The sequence below is a fragment of the Anolis sagrei genome, chromosome Y, assembly GCF_037176765.1.
Source record: "Anolis sagrei isolate rAnoSag1 chromosome Y, rAnoSag1.mat, whole genome shotgun sequence".
In the NCBI taxonomy this organism is placed as follows: Eukaryota; Metazoa; Chordata; class Lepidosauria; order Squamata; family Dactyloidae; genus Anolis; species Anolis sagrei.
In genome coordinates, this window is record NC_090035.1 from 57,696,134 (window position 1) to 57,712,636 (window position 16,503).

General features: G+C 41.3%; 1 pseudogene; it reads right to left on the minus strand.

The window, feature by feature from the left end:
- Positions 1-9,272, minus strand: part of LOC137095632 (coiled-coil domain-containing protein 78-like) — a 56,998-nt pseudogene extending 47,726 nt beyond the window's left edge.
- Positions 9,273-16,503: the final 7,231 nt, after the last annotated feature.

Below are 16,503 nucleotides of genomic sequence, written 5' to 3' on the forward strand. Positions count from 1 at the left end.
ATATAAATATCAGCCGTTTTTTGGTGAGTTTCTTTGTTTTCCTTTGTTTACAAATTAAATCAATAAATAATAGCAGCTGTTCTAGTAAGAAATATTAAAATATAAGTCCCTTCATTTTTAATGGGTTTTTCATATTTTTTGTGGTTTTTTTGTGGGTTTTTTTTGAGGTAGGTAGTTTGTTTATGGGTAAGGGAGTTGGGGGAGGGGGGAAGCGAACACAGGTGTACAGGAGTGCCTCTTAAATATATATATATATAAATAAATAGTAGCAGCAGTTTTTTTGGAGAGTTTCTTTGTTTTCCTTTAAGAATTAAATCAATAAATAATAGCAGCTGTTCTAGTAATAAATATTAAAATATAAGTCCCTTCATTTTTAATGGGTTTTTCATTTTGGGGGGGGGGGTTTGTGGGTTTTTTTATGAGGTAGGTTGTTTGTTTATGGGTAAGGGAGTTGGGGGAGGGGGGAAGCGTACACAGGAATACAGGAGTGCCTCTTCTCTGGGCACCCCAGAGGCGATGCCCAACAGGCTGAAAGGGGACTTGCAGGGAATGACTGGGGAAAGATGGGCAGAGACGCTGTGAAAGCAAAGTGCACAAATGAGAACCCCAGGGGCGGTAGGGAACGATGGCTCCCTTGTTATGAATGCCCTACGGAGATTGTAACACTTGCACCAGACATACAAAAAAGTAACAAAACAATTACTAAACTTGGAGACATGCATTTGATTCTTCATTGATCCTCAAACTATAACAAAATGGCTCTATATTTTATTGTAAAATAATTGAAATACAAATCATTGACGAAATACAAAATTACCGAACGAAACTGGCCAAGCCTAAGTATTTTGAGGAAACAGAAAGCAAAGTAAAATTGATTTTCAATAAGTGCTGGACCCCAAAGGGCCAATGTCTCCGCAATAAGTGCTGGGATGTATTGAAAGTGCGGCCAATGTCCCCGCATGCAGCAGGTGTGTGTGTCTGTGTAACTCATTTGAGGGTAAAGTAAAGCAAAGTAAGATTGATGTTACTTGCCGACAACAAAAGTGCAAATGTGCAGTGTATTCCTTTTTTCAGTTTTTTTAAAGAATAAAAGAAATTTGTGCAAATGTGCAGTGTTTAATTTTTTTGGAAATATTTTTTTTTTAGAATGGTGATGATCTACAAGGGCAATGTTCCCGCATACAGCAGGCAATAGTTATTTTAGCGTACACTGGAGTAGAGGAGTGCCTCTTTTCCGGGCACTCCAGAGGCGATGCCCAACAGGCTGAAAGGCGACCGGCAGGGGATGACTGGGGAAAGGGTGTATGAAAGGGAGTTGGGGGGGGGGGGGGGGACAAATGCGCGCGCACAGGCACACAAGGGTCTTTTTTTTAGATTATTTTTTGAATTTTTTGAAGAATAAATATTTTTCCGAAATATTTTAAAATGGAAAATTAACAAAAAACTTGCCTTCTTGTGGAGCGAACACAGCCACAGGACAGGGAGAAATGCGCACACAGGCACACAAGGGTCTTTTCTTTTTTTAGAATATTTTTTGAAGTTTTTGAAGAATAAAAGAAAGATAAAATAAAAGAAATAAAAATTAAAATTAAAATAGAATAGAATAAAATAAAAATAAAAGAATAAAAGAAAGGGTGTATGAAAGGGAGTTGGGGGGGGAAGCGTACACAGGAGTAGAGGAGTGCCTCTTTTCCGGGCACTCCAGAGGCGATGCCCAACAGGCTGAAAGGCGTCTGGCAGGGGACGTCTGGGGAAAGGGTGTATGAAAGGGAGTTGGGGGGGGGGAGCGTATACAGGAGTAGAAGAGTGTCTCTATTTAAAAATGGAAAATTAACCAAATGCTCACCCTCTAGAGCTAATACATGCCGACGAGCACTGACCTCAGGGATGCGTGTAGGAAAGGGAGTTGGGGGGGGAGCGTATACAGGAGTAGAAGAGTGATTCTATTTAAAAATGGAAAATTAACAAAATGCTTGCCCTGTTGTGAAGCGTACACACTACACAGGAGTAGAGGAGTGCCTCTTTTCCGGGCACTCCAGAGGCGATGCCCAACAGGCTGAAAGGCGACCGGCAGGAAACGACTGAGGAAAGGGTGTATGAAAGGGAGTTGGGGGGGGGGGAAGCCAGTAACGACTGGGGAAAGGGTGTATGAAAAAATATGTATGTAAAATAAGTTTCCTGACTATGAATTTATATTGCAAAACAATTTTCCAGGCTATGCATTCATTTTTTTATGGAGGTGGGGTGTTGGGAAGCCATGCAAAGTCAAATTTCAACTTCTCTCGGCACTCCCCCCGTACTCTTAACTGAGTGTCCCGGGGGTCCGAAGGGTTTCCTTTGAAAAAACTTGATTTGAATCTGTTATGGTTCCTTTGGTCGCTCCCCCTGTTCCTTAGATATAACTGTGGTAATTCTAGAGTTTAATTTTAATTTTAATTTTAAAAACTTGACGAAAAGCCACGATTAAAATCATCAATAAAAATTAAAATCATCAATAAAAAGAAGTTGGCAGAAAAAATGCCAACTTTGGCAGAAAAAATGAAATGCAAAGATACAGAATGGGGGACGCCTGGCTCGAGAGCAGTACGTGTGAAAAAGATCTTGGAGTCCTCGTGGACAACAAGTTAAACATGAGCCAACAATGTGATGTGGCGGCAAAAAAAGCCAATGGGATTTTGGCCTGCATCAATAGAAGCATAGTGTCTAGATCTAAGGAAGTAATGCTACCCCTCTATTCTGCTTTGGTTAGACCACATCTGGAATATTGTGTCCAATTCTGGGCACCACAATTCAAGAGAGATGTTGACAAGCTGGAAAGTGTCCAGAGGAGGGCGACTAAAATGATCAAGGGTCTGGAGAACAAGCCCTATGAGGAGCGGCTTAGGGAACTGGGCATGTTTAGCCTGAAGAAGAGAAGGCTGAGAGGAGATATGATAGCCATGTATAAATATGTGAGAGGAAGCCACAGGGAGGAGGGAGCAAGCTTGTTTTCTGCTTCCTTGGAGACTAGGACACGGAACAATGGCTTCAAACTACAAGAGAGGAGATTCCATCTGAACATTAGGAAGAACTTCCTGACTGTGAGAGCCGTTCAGCAGTGGAACTCTCTGCCCCAGAGTGTGGTGGAGGCTCCTTCTTTGGAAGCTTTTAAGCAGAGGCTGGATGGCCATTTGTCAGGGGTGATTTGAATGCAATATTCCTGCTTCTTGGCAGGGGGTTGGACTGGATGGCCCATGAGGTCTCTTCCAACTCTATGATTCTATGATTCTATGATTCTATGATTCTAAGTGCTTCTACGAAAATGGTTATGGTTCCTTTGGTCGCTCCCCCTGTTCCTTAGATATAACTGTGCTAATTCTAGAGTTTAATTTTAATTTTAATTTTAAAAACTTGACGAAAAGTCGCGATTAAAATCATCAATAAAAAGAAGTGCTTCTACAAAAATGTAGGGGACCGAAGCAGAGAGACTCCCGAGGGTAGTCTGGGATGAAGTACTGGCCTACTCTCAGCAGCCAGGAAGACAGCACCCTCCCAAAACGTAATTCCAGCCTTATATGAGGGATGCGAGCAATGTAATTCACCCAGTTGTTTGCCTCTATTTAAAAATGGAAAATTTACCAAATGCTCACCCTCTAGAGCTAATACATGCCGACGAGCGCTGACCTCAGGGATGCGTGTATGAAAGGGAGTTGGGGGGGAGTGGGGAAACCAGTAACGACTGGGGAAAGGGTGTATGAAATAATATGTATGTAAAATAAGTTTCCTGACTATGAATTTATATTGCAAAACAATTTTCCTGGCTATGCATTCATTTTTTTATGGAGTTGGGGATGCAGTCATTTATCAGTCCGAAAACAACCCAGGCTCGCCCGGCCGCTTTGGTTACTCTAGATAACCTGGGTCCGATTGCATCAGGGCAATGTTCCCGCGTTTAGTACGCATCAGGGCACCCTCCCAAAATGTAATTCCATCCTTGTATGAGGTTGTTTGGAATCTGTTATGGTTCCTTTGGTCGCTCCCCCCATTCCTTAGATATAACTGTGGTAATTCTAGAGTTTAATTTTAATTTTAATTTTAAAAACTTGACGAAAAGTCGCCATAAAAATCATCAATAAAAAGAAGTGCTTCTACGAAAATGTAGAGGACCGAAGCGTTTACTTTGAAAAAATTACTGTGGTCAAAGCTGGCCTAAAAAAAAACTTGCCTAAAAGTCGCCATAGAAATCATCAATAAAAACAAGTGGGGAAATGGTGTATGAAAGGGAGTTGGGGGGGGAGGGGGGAAGCCAGTAACGACTGGGGAAAGGGTGAATGAAATAATATGTATGTAAAATAAGTTTCCTGACTATGAATTTATACTGCAAAACAATTTTCCTGGCTATGCATTCATTTTTTTATGGAGTTGGGGATGCATGCATTTATAAAAAGAAGTGGGGAAATGGTGTATGAAAGGGAGTTGGGGGGGGGGGGAAGCATACACACAGGAGTAGAGGAGTGCCTCTTTTCCGGGCACTCCAGAGGCGATGCCCAACAGGCTGAAAGGCGACCGGCTTTTTTTTTTTAGAATACTTTCTTTTTAGAATCCTTTCTTTGAATATTTTAGAATAAAATAAAAAAAAATTATAAAATAAAATAAAATATTTTAGAATAGAATAAAATAGATTTTTTAGAATATTTTAGAATAAAAGAAAGATCTTTTTCAGAAATATATAAAAATGGAAAATTAACAAAATGCTCGCCCTGTTGTGAAGCGTACACACACAGGAGTAGAGGAGTGCCTCTTTTCCGGGCACTTCAGAGGTGATGCCCAACAGGCTAAAAGGCGACCGGCCTTTTTTTTTTTTTTTTTGGAATACCTTTTTTTAGAATACTTTCTTTGAATATTTTAGAATAAAATAAAATAAAGTATTTTATAAAATAAAGTAAAATTAAACGGAGATTGTAACACTTGCACCAGATATACGAAAAAGTAACAAAACAATTACTAAACTTGGAGACATGTATTTGATTCTTCATTGATCCTCAAACTATAACAAAATGGCTCTATATTTTATTGTAAAATAATTGAAATACAAATCATTGACGAAATACAAAATTACCGAATGAAACTGGCCAATCCTAAGTCTTTCGAGGAAACAGAAAGCAAAGTAAAATTGATTTTCAATAAGTGCCGGACCCCAAAGGGCCAATGTCTCCGCAATAAGTGCTGGGATGTATTGAAAGTGCAGCCAATGTCCCCGCATGCAGCAGGTGTGTGTCTGTGTAACTCATTTGAGGGTAAAGTAAAGCAAAGCAAAATTGATTCTCAATAAGTGCTGGGATTTATTACAAGTGCGGCCAATGTCTCCGCATGCAGCAGGTGTGTGTGTCTGTGTAACTCAGTTGAGGTAAAAGTAAAGCAAAGCAAAATTGATTTTCAATAAGTGCTGGGATTTATTAAAAGTGTCCCCACAGACAGCAGGTGTGTGTGTGCGGGCAGGGGCTGTGGGAAGGGGCTCCGGGAATGCCTGCCAGCTTGCCTGCTGTGAAAGCTAAATGGATCTTGGGATCGAGCTGGCCTAAAAAAAAACTTGCCTAAAAGTCGCCATAAAAATCATCAATAAAAAGAAGTGCTTCACCCCAGAGGCAATGCCCAATAGGCTGAAAGGGGAGTGGAAGGGAACGACTGGGGAAAGGGTGTAGGAAAGGGAGTTTGGGGGGGGAGGGTTCTACAGTAATTGCAGTGCTTGTATTTGGGATTGCAATTTGCATCGCATTGCATTGCATTGCATTGCATCGCATCACGGAATAAAGTACTGGCCTACTCACAGCAGCCAAGAAGCCATTTCAAACCTGAGAATTTCTACGTTTTCTGAAACGGCAAGAGAAGACTCACAGAACTGCCCTGCAAGAAATCGTGCTTGAGAAGAAGAAACGACGACTACTTGCAGAAAGCTTCCCAAATCCACCGAGAAAGAAACTTTTGAAAGCTAAATGGATCTTGGGATCGAGCTGGCGGTCCGCCGTGAGGTGAGCTACCGCCTCTCCCAGCCCCTGCCTCTCTGCGCTCCCCCCATGCTCTTAAATGAGTGTCCCAGGGGTATGAATGAATTTATATATATATATTGCAAAAAAATTTTCCTGGCTATGCATTCATAGGAGGGCCGAAGCGTTTACTTTGAAAAAATTACTGTGGTCAAAGCTGGCCTTAAAAAAACTTGCCTAAAGTCGCCATAAAAATCATCAATAAAAAGAAATGGGGAAATGGTGTATGAAAGGGAGTTGGGGGGGAAGCGTACACAGGAGTAGAGGAGTGCCTCTTTTCCGGGCACTCCAGAGGCGATGCCCAACAGGCTGAAAGGCGACCGGCAGGAAACGACTGAGGAAAGGGTGTATGAAAGGGAGTTGGGGGGGGGGGGAGCCAGTAACGACTGGGGAAAGGGTGTATGAAAAAATATGTATGTAAAATAAGTTTCCTGATTATGAATTTATATTGCAAAACAATTTTCCAGGCTATGCATTCATTTTCTTATGGAGTTGGGGGGTTGGGAAGCCATGCAAAGTCAAATTTCAACTTCTCTCAGCGCTCCCCCCGTACTCTTAACTGAGTGTCCCGGGGGTCCGAAGGGTTTCCTTTGAAAAACTTGACAAAAAGTCGCGATTAAAATCATCAATAAAAAGAAGTGCTTCTACGAAAATGTAGAGGACCGAAGCAGAGAGACTCCCGAGGGTAGTCTGGGATGAAGAACTGGCCTACTCTCAATGTTCCCGCGTTGAGCAGGCAGTGGTAATGTAAGGCAACACAAAGCACAAAGCAAAGTAGTACGCATCACGGCAATGTTCCCGCGTTCAGCAGGCAGTGGTAATGTAAGACAACACAAAGCACAAAGCAAAGTAGTACACATCAGGGCAATGTTCCCACGTTCAGCAGGCAGTGGTAATGTAAGGCAACACAAAGCAGAAAGCAAAGTAGTACGCATCAGGGCAATGTTCCCGCGTTCAGCAGGCAGTGGTAATGTAAGACAACACAAAGCACAAAGCAAAGTAGTACGCATCAGGACAATGTTCCCATGTTCAGCAGACAGTGGCAATGTAAGGCAACACAAAGCAGAAAGCAAAGTAGTACGCATCAGGGCAATGTTCCCGCGTTCAGCAGGCAGTGGCAATGTAAGGCAACACAAAGCAAAATAGTACGCATCAGGACAAGGTTCCCGCGTTGAGCAGGCAGTGGTAATGTAAGGCAACACAAAGCACAAAGCAAAGTAGTACGCATCAGGACAATGTTCCCACGTTCAGCAGACAGTGGCAATGTAAGGCAACACAAAGCAGAAAGCAAAGTAGTACGCATCAGGGCAATGTTTCCACGTTCAGCAGGCAGTGGTAATGTAAGGCAACACAAAGCACAAAGCAAAGTAGTACGCATCAGGGCAATGTTCCCGCGTTCAGCAGGCAGTGGTAATGTAAGGCAACACAAAGCACAAAGCAAAGTAGTACGCATCAGGACAATGTTCCCGCGTTGAGCAGGCAGTGGTAATGTAAGGCAACACAAAGCACAAAGCAAAGTAGTACACATCAGGGCAATGTTCCCGCGTTCAGCAGGCAGTGGTAATGTAAGGCAACACAAAGCAGAAAGCAAAGTAGTACGCATCAGGGCAATGTTCCCGCGTTCAGCAGGCAGTGGTAATGTAAGACAACACAAAGCACAAAGCAAAGTAGTACGCATCAGGACAATGTTCCCATGTTCAGCAGGCAGTGGCAATGTAAGGCAACACAAAGCAAAATAGTACGCATCAGGACAAGGTTCCCGCGTTGAGCAGGCAGTGGTAATGTAAGGCAACACAAAGCACAAAGCAAAGTAGTACGCATCAGGACAATGTTCCCATGTTCAGCAGACAGTGGCAATGTAAGGCAACACAAAGCAGAAAGCAAAGTAGTACGCATCAGGGCAATGTTCCCGCGTTCAGCAGGCAGTGGTAATGTAAGGCAACACAAAGCACAAAGCAAAGTAGTACGCATCAGAACAATGTTCCCGCGTTCAGCAGGCAGTGGTAATGTAAGGCAACACAAAGCACAAAGCAAAGTAGTACGCATCAGGGCAATGTTCCCGTGTTCAGCAGGCAGTTGTAATGTAAGGCAGCACAAAGCACAAAGCAAAGTAGTACGCATCAGGACAATGTTCCCACGTTCAGCAGGCAGTGGCAATGTAAGGCAACACAAAGCACAAAGCAAAGTAGTACGCATCAGGGCAATGTTCCCGCATTCAGCAGGCAGTGGCAATGTAAGGCAACACAAAGCAGAAAGCAAAGTAGTACGCAACAGGGCAATGTTCCCGCGTTCAGCAGGCAGTGGTAATGCAAGGCAACACAAAGCACAAAGCAAAGTAGTACGCATCAGGGCAATGTTCCCGCGTTCAGCAGGCAGTGGTAATGTAAGGCAACACAAAGCAGAAAGCAAAGTAGTACGCATCAGAGCAATGTTCCCGCGTTCAGCAGGCAGTGGTAATGTAAGACAACACAAAGCACAAAGCAAAGTAGTACGCATCAGAACAATGTTCCCGCGTTCAGCAGGCACTGGCAATGTAAGGCAACACAAAGCACAAAAGCAAAGTACTACGCATCAGGACAATGTTCCCTCGTTCAGCAGGCAGTGGCAATGTAAGGCAACACGAAGCACAAAGCAAAGTAATACGCATCAGGACAATGTTCCCGCGTTGAGCAGGCAGTGGCAATGTAAGGCAACACAAAGCAAAATAGTACGCATCAGGACAATGTTCCCGCATTGAGCAGGCAGTGGTAATGTAAGGCAACACAAAGCACAAAGCAAAGTAGTACGCATCAGGGCAATGTTCCCGCGTTCAGCAGGCAGTGGTAATGTAAGGCAACACAAAGCAAAATAGTACGCATCAGGACAATGTTCCCGCGTTCAGCAGGCAGTTGGAATGTAAGGCAACACAAAGCACAAAGCAACTAACGTGATCTACAGCACGGAGCAAGGGTTGCTGTCGAAATCTATCTCCGGGAAGCCCCAAACTGGCAACTTGGCCTTTAAGAACACCAGCTTTTCTACCGCAAGGGGGTCGAGTGAGGTACGTTGGAGGGTGACGACATCTCCTGCCAGGCTGAAGACCCTCTCACTCTTCACGCTAGTTGGTCGGCAGCTGAGAAACTTGTGGGCTACGGTTGAGAGGTCAGGCCATGTATTGCTTTTTGAGGACCAGTACGCCAATGGATCGCTGTCTACAATCTCCTGAGGCTCGTCAAAGTACCGATTGACAGAGAACTCTGCCGAGTCCATCTTTGCTGCCTGGGCCGACAAAGATGTTCCTTGCCCTGCCATCAAAATGATACTGTCGGATATGAAACGCTCCGCTCTCCTCTTTTTCAGCTGCAGTGCTCTTGCTTCATCCCTGATAGTGGCAAGGTGGGACTGATGTTATCTGTGCTGCCGTAACCGCTGGTGTTTTGGGGAGTAACGGCAGAATGAATTTGCTCTGAGCGTTCCCCCACCCTCCGAGAGTATTCTTCTCTCATGAGCGAGAGAAGTTCGGCCTTCCACTTTGGCAGTTCTTTGGGGCAGACAGAGTCCTTGATGCAAGGGTCGCAGAGTGCTGCCAAAACATGAGTCTTACTCTCCGTCAACGGTAGAAGACGTTTACGGAGGGCAAAATTCAACTTTCTGACCACCTCCTGGGCCTGTGGAGTCAAGGGCCCAGCCGTACACTGCAATGTACTTTGTCCACCCAGCGACTCCAAATGGCTCTTCAAACGCAAGATGACTGGGACCACATGGCTGAGTAGTGCTTTCTGTCCTGAAAGTTTTTCGGTGGCCAGTTTGAACGGTTCTAGGATCTCAACCAGCTGAGTGATGGTCATCCACTCCTGGTTGTTGGGGACCAGCTTGTTTATCAGAGCCGCAATTGACAGCGAGACAGCATGGACTGCCCTCTGTTGCTCCACCATGTGCTCCAACATGATGTAGGTGGAGTTCCAGCGGGTGGGGACATCCTGCAGTAACTGGTGTTGTGGGAGGCACTCCAGGATTTGCCTGTCACGCAGCAGTTTTGCAGACTTAGAGCTACGGTGGAAGAAGCCCGCGATTCTGCGGCGACGCTCAATGAGTTGAGAGACGGCGGTGGCGCTGTTCTCATCGGGCCCCTTGAACCCATCTTTTACGCAGTTATGCAGCAAGTGCGCCATGCATGTTACGTTTGTGAAGCCAGCACTTTCGACCGCCCGGATCATGTTCCTTCCTGCGTCTGTGACCATGAATCCCGAGGTAGTACCACCGGAATGAGTATGCCGCATCCAGTCTCTCATCATCTCTCGCAAGTACTCAGAAATGGTGTTGGCCCTGTGATCCGTATCGATCACCTCAAGGGACAGGAGTGCCCAACGATGACCCGAGTCTAGGCAACCCTCCATCTCCCACCAGTGAGCGGTCAGGGACAAATAGGAATGCCCTCCTCCCGTGCTCATCCAGATGTCTGAGGTGAAATGTACATGGACGGGTTGTGACTTGTTCAAGAGGGTTCTGAGACGTTGCTTGCATCCCTCAAACAAAGCGGGAATGACTGTTCGAGAGAAAGTTCTGCGACTTGGGATATTGTACCATGGTGCCAGGAGGTGAACAAATCGGCGGAAACCTTCCCGTTCCACCATACGGAAGGGCTGGTGGTCCAGAGCCATCATCTCTCCCAGGCGACGTGTTATTTCCTTCACTGATGGCAGCTTAAATCCAGATCTCACCCTTGTAACTTGCAGGCCCCGGGCATCGATGGTTTTCTGCATGGGGCCTGTTGGTGTGTTTGGAGTGCTCTGTGTACTGCTGCATGTGCTGGCGACTTCAACTGCATCCAAATTCACAGTTGGGTGGTGTCTTCTTATGTGCATCCTTAGCCCTGTTGTGGCAAGATGCCTCATATCTTTTCCTCTGCTGACGCTCGCACCGCAATGCCTGCAAACTGCCAAAGTGGCCTTCTCCTTATGGACGTCGTAATGATTCCATAGGAGCGATCTCGGCCTACCCCTACTACGCACTTGAGATGTACTCATGCTCGTGTTTGGACTGTCGGTGTTTGTGGAAGGGATTGTTGGTTGTTTCTGTGGCTCGCCCTCCAGCACCATGCAGTCCTCTTGATCACTAATTCCTGTGGTGGAAGCAGATTCCATCTTGTCTTCTTCCTCCCATTCCTCAGACACATCCGCCTCCTCGCCCTCCTCTTCATAACAAGTAGGATGAGAGGTACTTGGAAGGACATCAGGATCTGAACGTAGAGTCTTTCGAACTGAGGAATAAGGAGGAGGTCCTGCCATCTCACAGCTGGTTGAAGCACCTGTGGGTGTTTCAATAACCATTTCGTCGGTTGAATGTTCTCTTCTTCTCAATGTGTCCATCTGCCGTCCCCTGCCTTTCTTTGGTATTCGCGAAAGCACTTGGCCCTTGCGACTAGAAAAGGCGGGAAGGAAGCGTTTCATCACAATGGTTGTAACTACACAAAGAATGAGCGAGCACTGTATTATATTCAAAAGAGAAGAGTCTTTTCTATTTTTGGAATATTTTTTTGTATTTTTTTTAAGAATAAAAGACAGGTATTTTTAGAAAATATTCAAAAATGGAAAATTAACCAAAAACTGGCCCTGATGTAGAGCAAACACAGGCAGGAGACAGGGCAATTGAGAGCACACACTAACAGAAGAGTCTTTTCTTTTTTTGGAATATTTTTGTATTTTTTTAAGAATAAAAGACAGGTATTTTTAGAAAATATTCAGAAATGGAAAATTAACCAAAAACTGGCCCTGATGTAGAGCAAACACAGGCAGGAGACAGGGCAATCGAGAGCACACACCAACAAAAGAGTCTTTTCTTTTTTTAGAATATTTTTTGTATTTTTTTAAGAATAAAAGACAGGTATTTTTAGACAATATTCAGAAATGGAAAATTAACCAAAAACTGGCCCTGATGTAGAGCTAACACAGGCAGGAGACAGGGCAATCGAAAGCACACCGCCACAGAAGAGTCTTTTCTTTTTTTGGAATATTTTTTGTAGGTTTTTTTTAAGAATAAAAGACAGGTATTTTTAGAAAATATTCAAAAATGGAAAATTAACCAAAAACTGGCCCTGATGTAGAGCAACACAGGCAGGAGACAGGGCAATCAAAGCACACCGCCACAGAAGAGTCTTTTCTTTTTTTGGAATATTTTTTGTATTTTTTTAAAGAATAAAATACAGGTATATTTAGAAAATATTTAAAAATGGAAAATTAACCAAAAACTGGCCCTGATGTAGAGCAACACAGGCAGGAGACAGGGCAATCAAGAGCACACACCAACAGAAGAGTCTTTTCTTTTTTTTAGAATATTTTTGTATTTTTTTAAGAATAAAAGACAGGTATTTTTAGAAAATATTCAGAAATTGAAAATTAACCAAAAACTGGCCCTCTTGTAGAGCTAACACAGGCAGGAGACAGAGCAATTGAGAGCACACACTAACAGACGAGTCTTTTCTTTTTTTTAGAATATTTTTTGTAATATTTTTTTAGAATAAAAGACAGGTATTTTTAGAAAATATTCAGAAATGGAAAATTAACCAAAAACTGGCCCTGATGTAGAGCAAACACAGGCAGGAGATAGGGCAATCAAGAGCACACCGCCACAGAAGAGTCTTTTCCTTTTTTAGAATATTTTTTGTATTTTTTTTAGAATAAAAGACAGGTATTTTTAGAAAATATTCAGAAATGGAAAATTAACCAAAAACTGGCCCTGATGTAGAGCAAACACAGGCAGGAGACAGGGCAATTGAGAGCACACACTAACAGAAGAGTCTTTTCTTTTTTTAGAATATTTTTTGTAGTTTTTTTTAAGAATAAAAGACAGGTATTTTTAGAAAATATTTAAAATTGGAAAATTAACCAAAAACTGGCCCTGATGTAGAGCAAACACAGGCAGGAGACAGGGCAATCGAAATCACACCGCCACAGAAGAGTCTTTTCATTTTTAGAATATTTTTTGTATTTTTTTTAGAATAAAAGACAGGTATTTTTAGAAAATATTCAAAAATGGAAAATTAACCAAAAACTGGCCCTGATGTAGAGCTAACACAGGCAGGAGACAGGGCAATCAAAGCACACCGCCACAGAAGAGTCTTTTCTTTTTTTGGAATATTTTTTGTAGTTTTTTTTAAGAATAAAAGACAGGTATTTTTAGAAAATATTCAAAAATGGAAAATTAACCAAAAACTGGCCCTGATGTAGAGCTAACACAGGCAGGAGACAGGGCAATCGAAAGCACACACCAACAGAAGAGTCTTTTCATTTTTAGAACATTTTTTGTATTTTTTTAAAGAATAAAAGACAAGTATTTTTAGAAAATATTCAGAAATGGAAAATTAACCAAAACCTGGCCCTGATGTAGAGCAAACACAGGCAGGAGACAGGGCAATCGAAAGCACACACCAACAGAAGAGTCTTTTCTTTTTTTAGAATATTTTTTTAATTTTTTTTAGAATAAAAGACTGGTATTTTTAGAAAATATTCAGAAATGGAAAATTAACCAAAAACTGGCCCTGATGTAGAGCTAACACAGGCAGGAGACAGGGCAATCGAAAGCACACCGCCACAGAAGAGTATTTTCTTTTTTTAGAATATTTTTTGTAGTTTTCTTTAAGAATAAAAGACAGGTATTTTTAGAAAATATTTAAACATGGAAAATTAACCAAAAACTGGCCGTGATGTAGAGCAAACACAGGCAGGAGACAGGGCAATCGAGAGCACACACCAACAGAAGAGTCTTTTCTTTTTTTAGAATATTTTTTGTATTTTTTTAAAGAATAAAAGACAAGTATTTTTAGAAAATATTCAGAAATGGAAAATTAACCAAAAACTGGCCCTGATGTAGAGCAAACACAGGCAGGAGACAAGGCAATCGAGAGCACACACCAACAGAAGAGTCTTTTCTTTTTTGGAATATTTTTTTATTTTTTTAAGAATAAAAGACAGGTATTTTTAGAAAATATTTAAAATTGGAAAATTAACCAAAAACTGGCCCTGATGTAGAGCAAACACAGGCAGGAGACAGGGCAATCGAAAGCACACCGCCACAGAAGAGCCTTTTCTTTTTTTGGAATATTTTTTGTATTTTTTTTAGAATAAAAGACAGGTATTTTTAGAAAATATTCAAAAATGGAAAATTAACCAAAAACTGGCCCTGATGTAGAGCAAACACAGGCAGGAGACAGGGCAATCGAAAGCACACACCAACAGAAGAGTCTTTTCATTTTTAGAACATTTTTTGTATTTTTTTAAGAATAAAAGACAAGTATTTTTAGAAAATATTCAGAAATGGAAAATTAACCAAAAACTGGCCCTGATGTAGAGCTAACACAGGCAGGAGACAGGGCAATTGAGAGCACACACCAACAGAGGAGTCTTTTCTTTTTTTAGAATACTTTTTTTTTTTTAAGAATAAAAGACAGGTATTTTTAGAAAATATTTAAAAAGGGAAAATTAACCAAAAACTGGCCCTGATGTAGAGCAAACACAGGCAGGAGACAGGGCAATCGAGAGCACACACCAACAGAAGAGTCTTTTCTTTTTTTTTAAGAATATTTTTGTATTTTTTTAAAGAATAAAAGACAGGTATATTTAGAAAATATTCAGAAATGGAAAATTAACCAAAAACTGGCCCTGATGTAGAGCTAACACAGGCAGGAGACAGGGCAATCGAGAGCACACACCAACAGAAGAGTCTTTTCTTTCTTTAGAATATTTTTTGTATTTTTTTAAGAATAAAAGACAGGTATTTTTAGACAATATTCAGAAATGGAAAATTAACCAAAAACTGGCCCTGATGTAGAGCTAACACAGGCAGGAGACAGGGCAATCGAGAGCACACACCAACAGAAGAGTCTTTTCTTTTTTTGGAATATTTTTTTATTTTTATAAAGAATAAAATACAAGTATTTTTAGAAAAAATTTAAAAATGGAAAATTAACCAAAAACTGGCCCTGATGTAGAGCAAACACAGGCAGGAGACAGGGCAATCGAGAGCACACAGCCACAGAAGAGTCTTTTCTTTTTTTAGAATATTTTTTGTATTTTTTTTTAGAATAAAAGACAGATATTTTTAGAAAATATTCAGAAATGGAAAATTAACCAAAAACTGGCCTTGATGTAGAGCAAACACAGGCAGGAGACAGGGCAATCGAGAGCACACACCAACAGAAGAGTCTTTTCTTTTTTTAGAATATTTTTTGTATTTATTTTTAGAATAAAAGACAGGTATTTTTAGAAAATATTCAGAAATGGAAAATTAACCAAAAACTGGCCCTGATGGAGAGCAAACACAGGCAGGAGACAGGGCAATCGAAATCACACCGCCACAGAAGAGTCTTTTCATTTTTAGAATATTTTTTGTATTTTTTTTAGAATAAAAGACAGGTATTTTTAGAAAATATTCAAAAATGGAAAATTAACCAAAAACTGGCCCTGATGTAGAGCAAACACAGGCAGGAGACAGGGCAATCGAGAGCACACACCAACAGAAGAGTCTTTTCTTTTTTTGGAATATTTTTTGTATTTATTTTTAGAATAAAAGACAGGTATTTTTAGAAAATATTCAGAAATGGAAAATTAACCAAAAACTGGCCCTGATGTAGAGCTAACACAGGCAGGAGACAGGGCAATTGAGAGCACACACTAACAGAAGAGTCTTTTCTTTTTTTGGAATATTTTTTGTATTTATTTTTAGAATAAAAGACAGGTATTTTTAGAAAATATTCAGAAATGGAAAATTAACCAAAAACTGGCCCTGATGTAGAGCTAACACAGGCAGGAGACAGGGCAATTGAGAGCACACACCAACAGAAGAGTCTTTTCTTTTTTTAGAATATTTTTTGTATTTATTTTTAGAATAAAAGACAGGTATTTTTAGAAAATATTCAGAAATGGAAAATTAACCAAAAACTGGCCCTGATGTAGAGCTAACACAGGCAGGAGACAGGGCAATTGAGAGCACACACCAACAGAAGAGTCTTTTCTTTTTTTGGAATATTTTTTTATTTTTTTAAAGAATAAAATACAGGTATTTTTAGAAAATATTTAAAAATGGAAAATTAACCAAAAACTGGCCCTGATGTAGAGCAAACACAGGCAGGAGACAGGGCAATCGAGAGCACACAGCCACAGAAGAGTCTTTTCTTTTTTTAGAATATTTTTTGTATTTTTTTTTAGAATAAAAGACAGATATTTTTAGAAAATTTTCAGAAATGGAAAATTAACCAAAAACTGGCCTTGATGTAGAGCAAACACAGGCAGGAGACAGGGCAATCGAGAGCACACACCAACAGAAGAGTCTTTTCTTTTTTTAGAATATTTTTTGTATTTTTTAAGAATAAAAGACAGGTATTTTTAGACAATATTCAGAAATGGAAAATTAACCAAAAACTGGCCCTGATGTAGAGCAAACACAGGCAGGAGACAGGGCAATCGAGAGCACACACTAACAGAAGAGTCTTTTCTTTTTTTGGAAT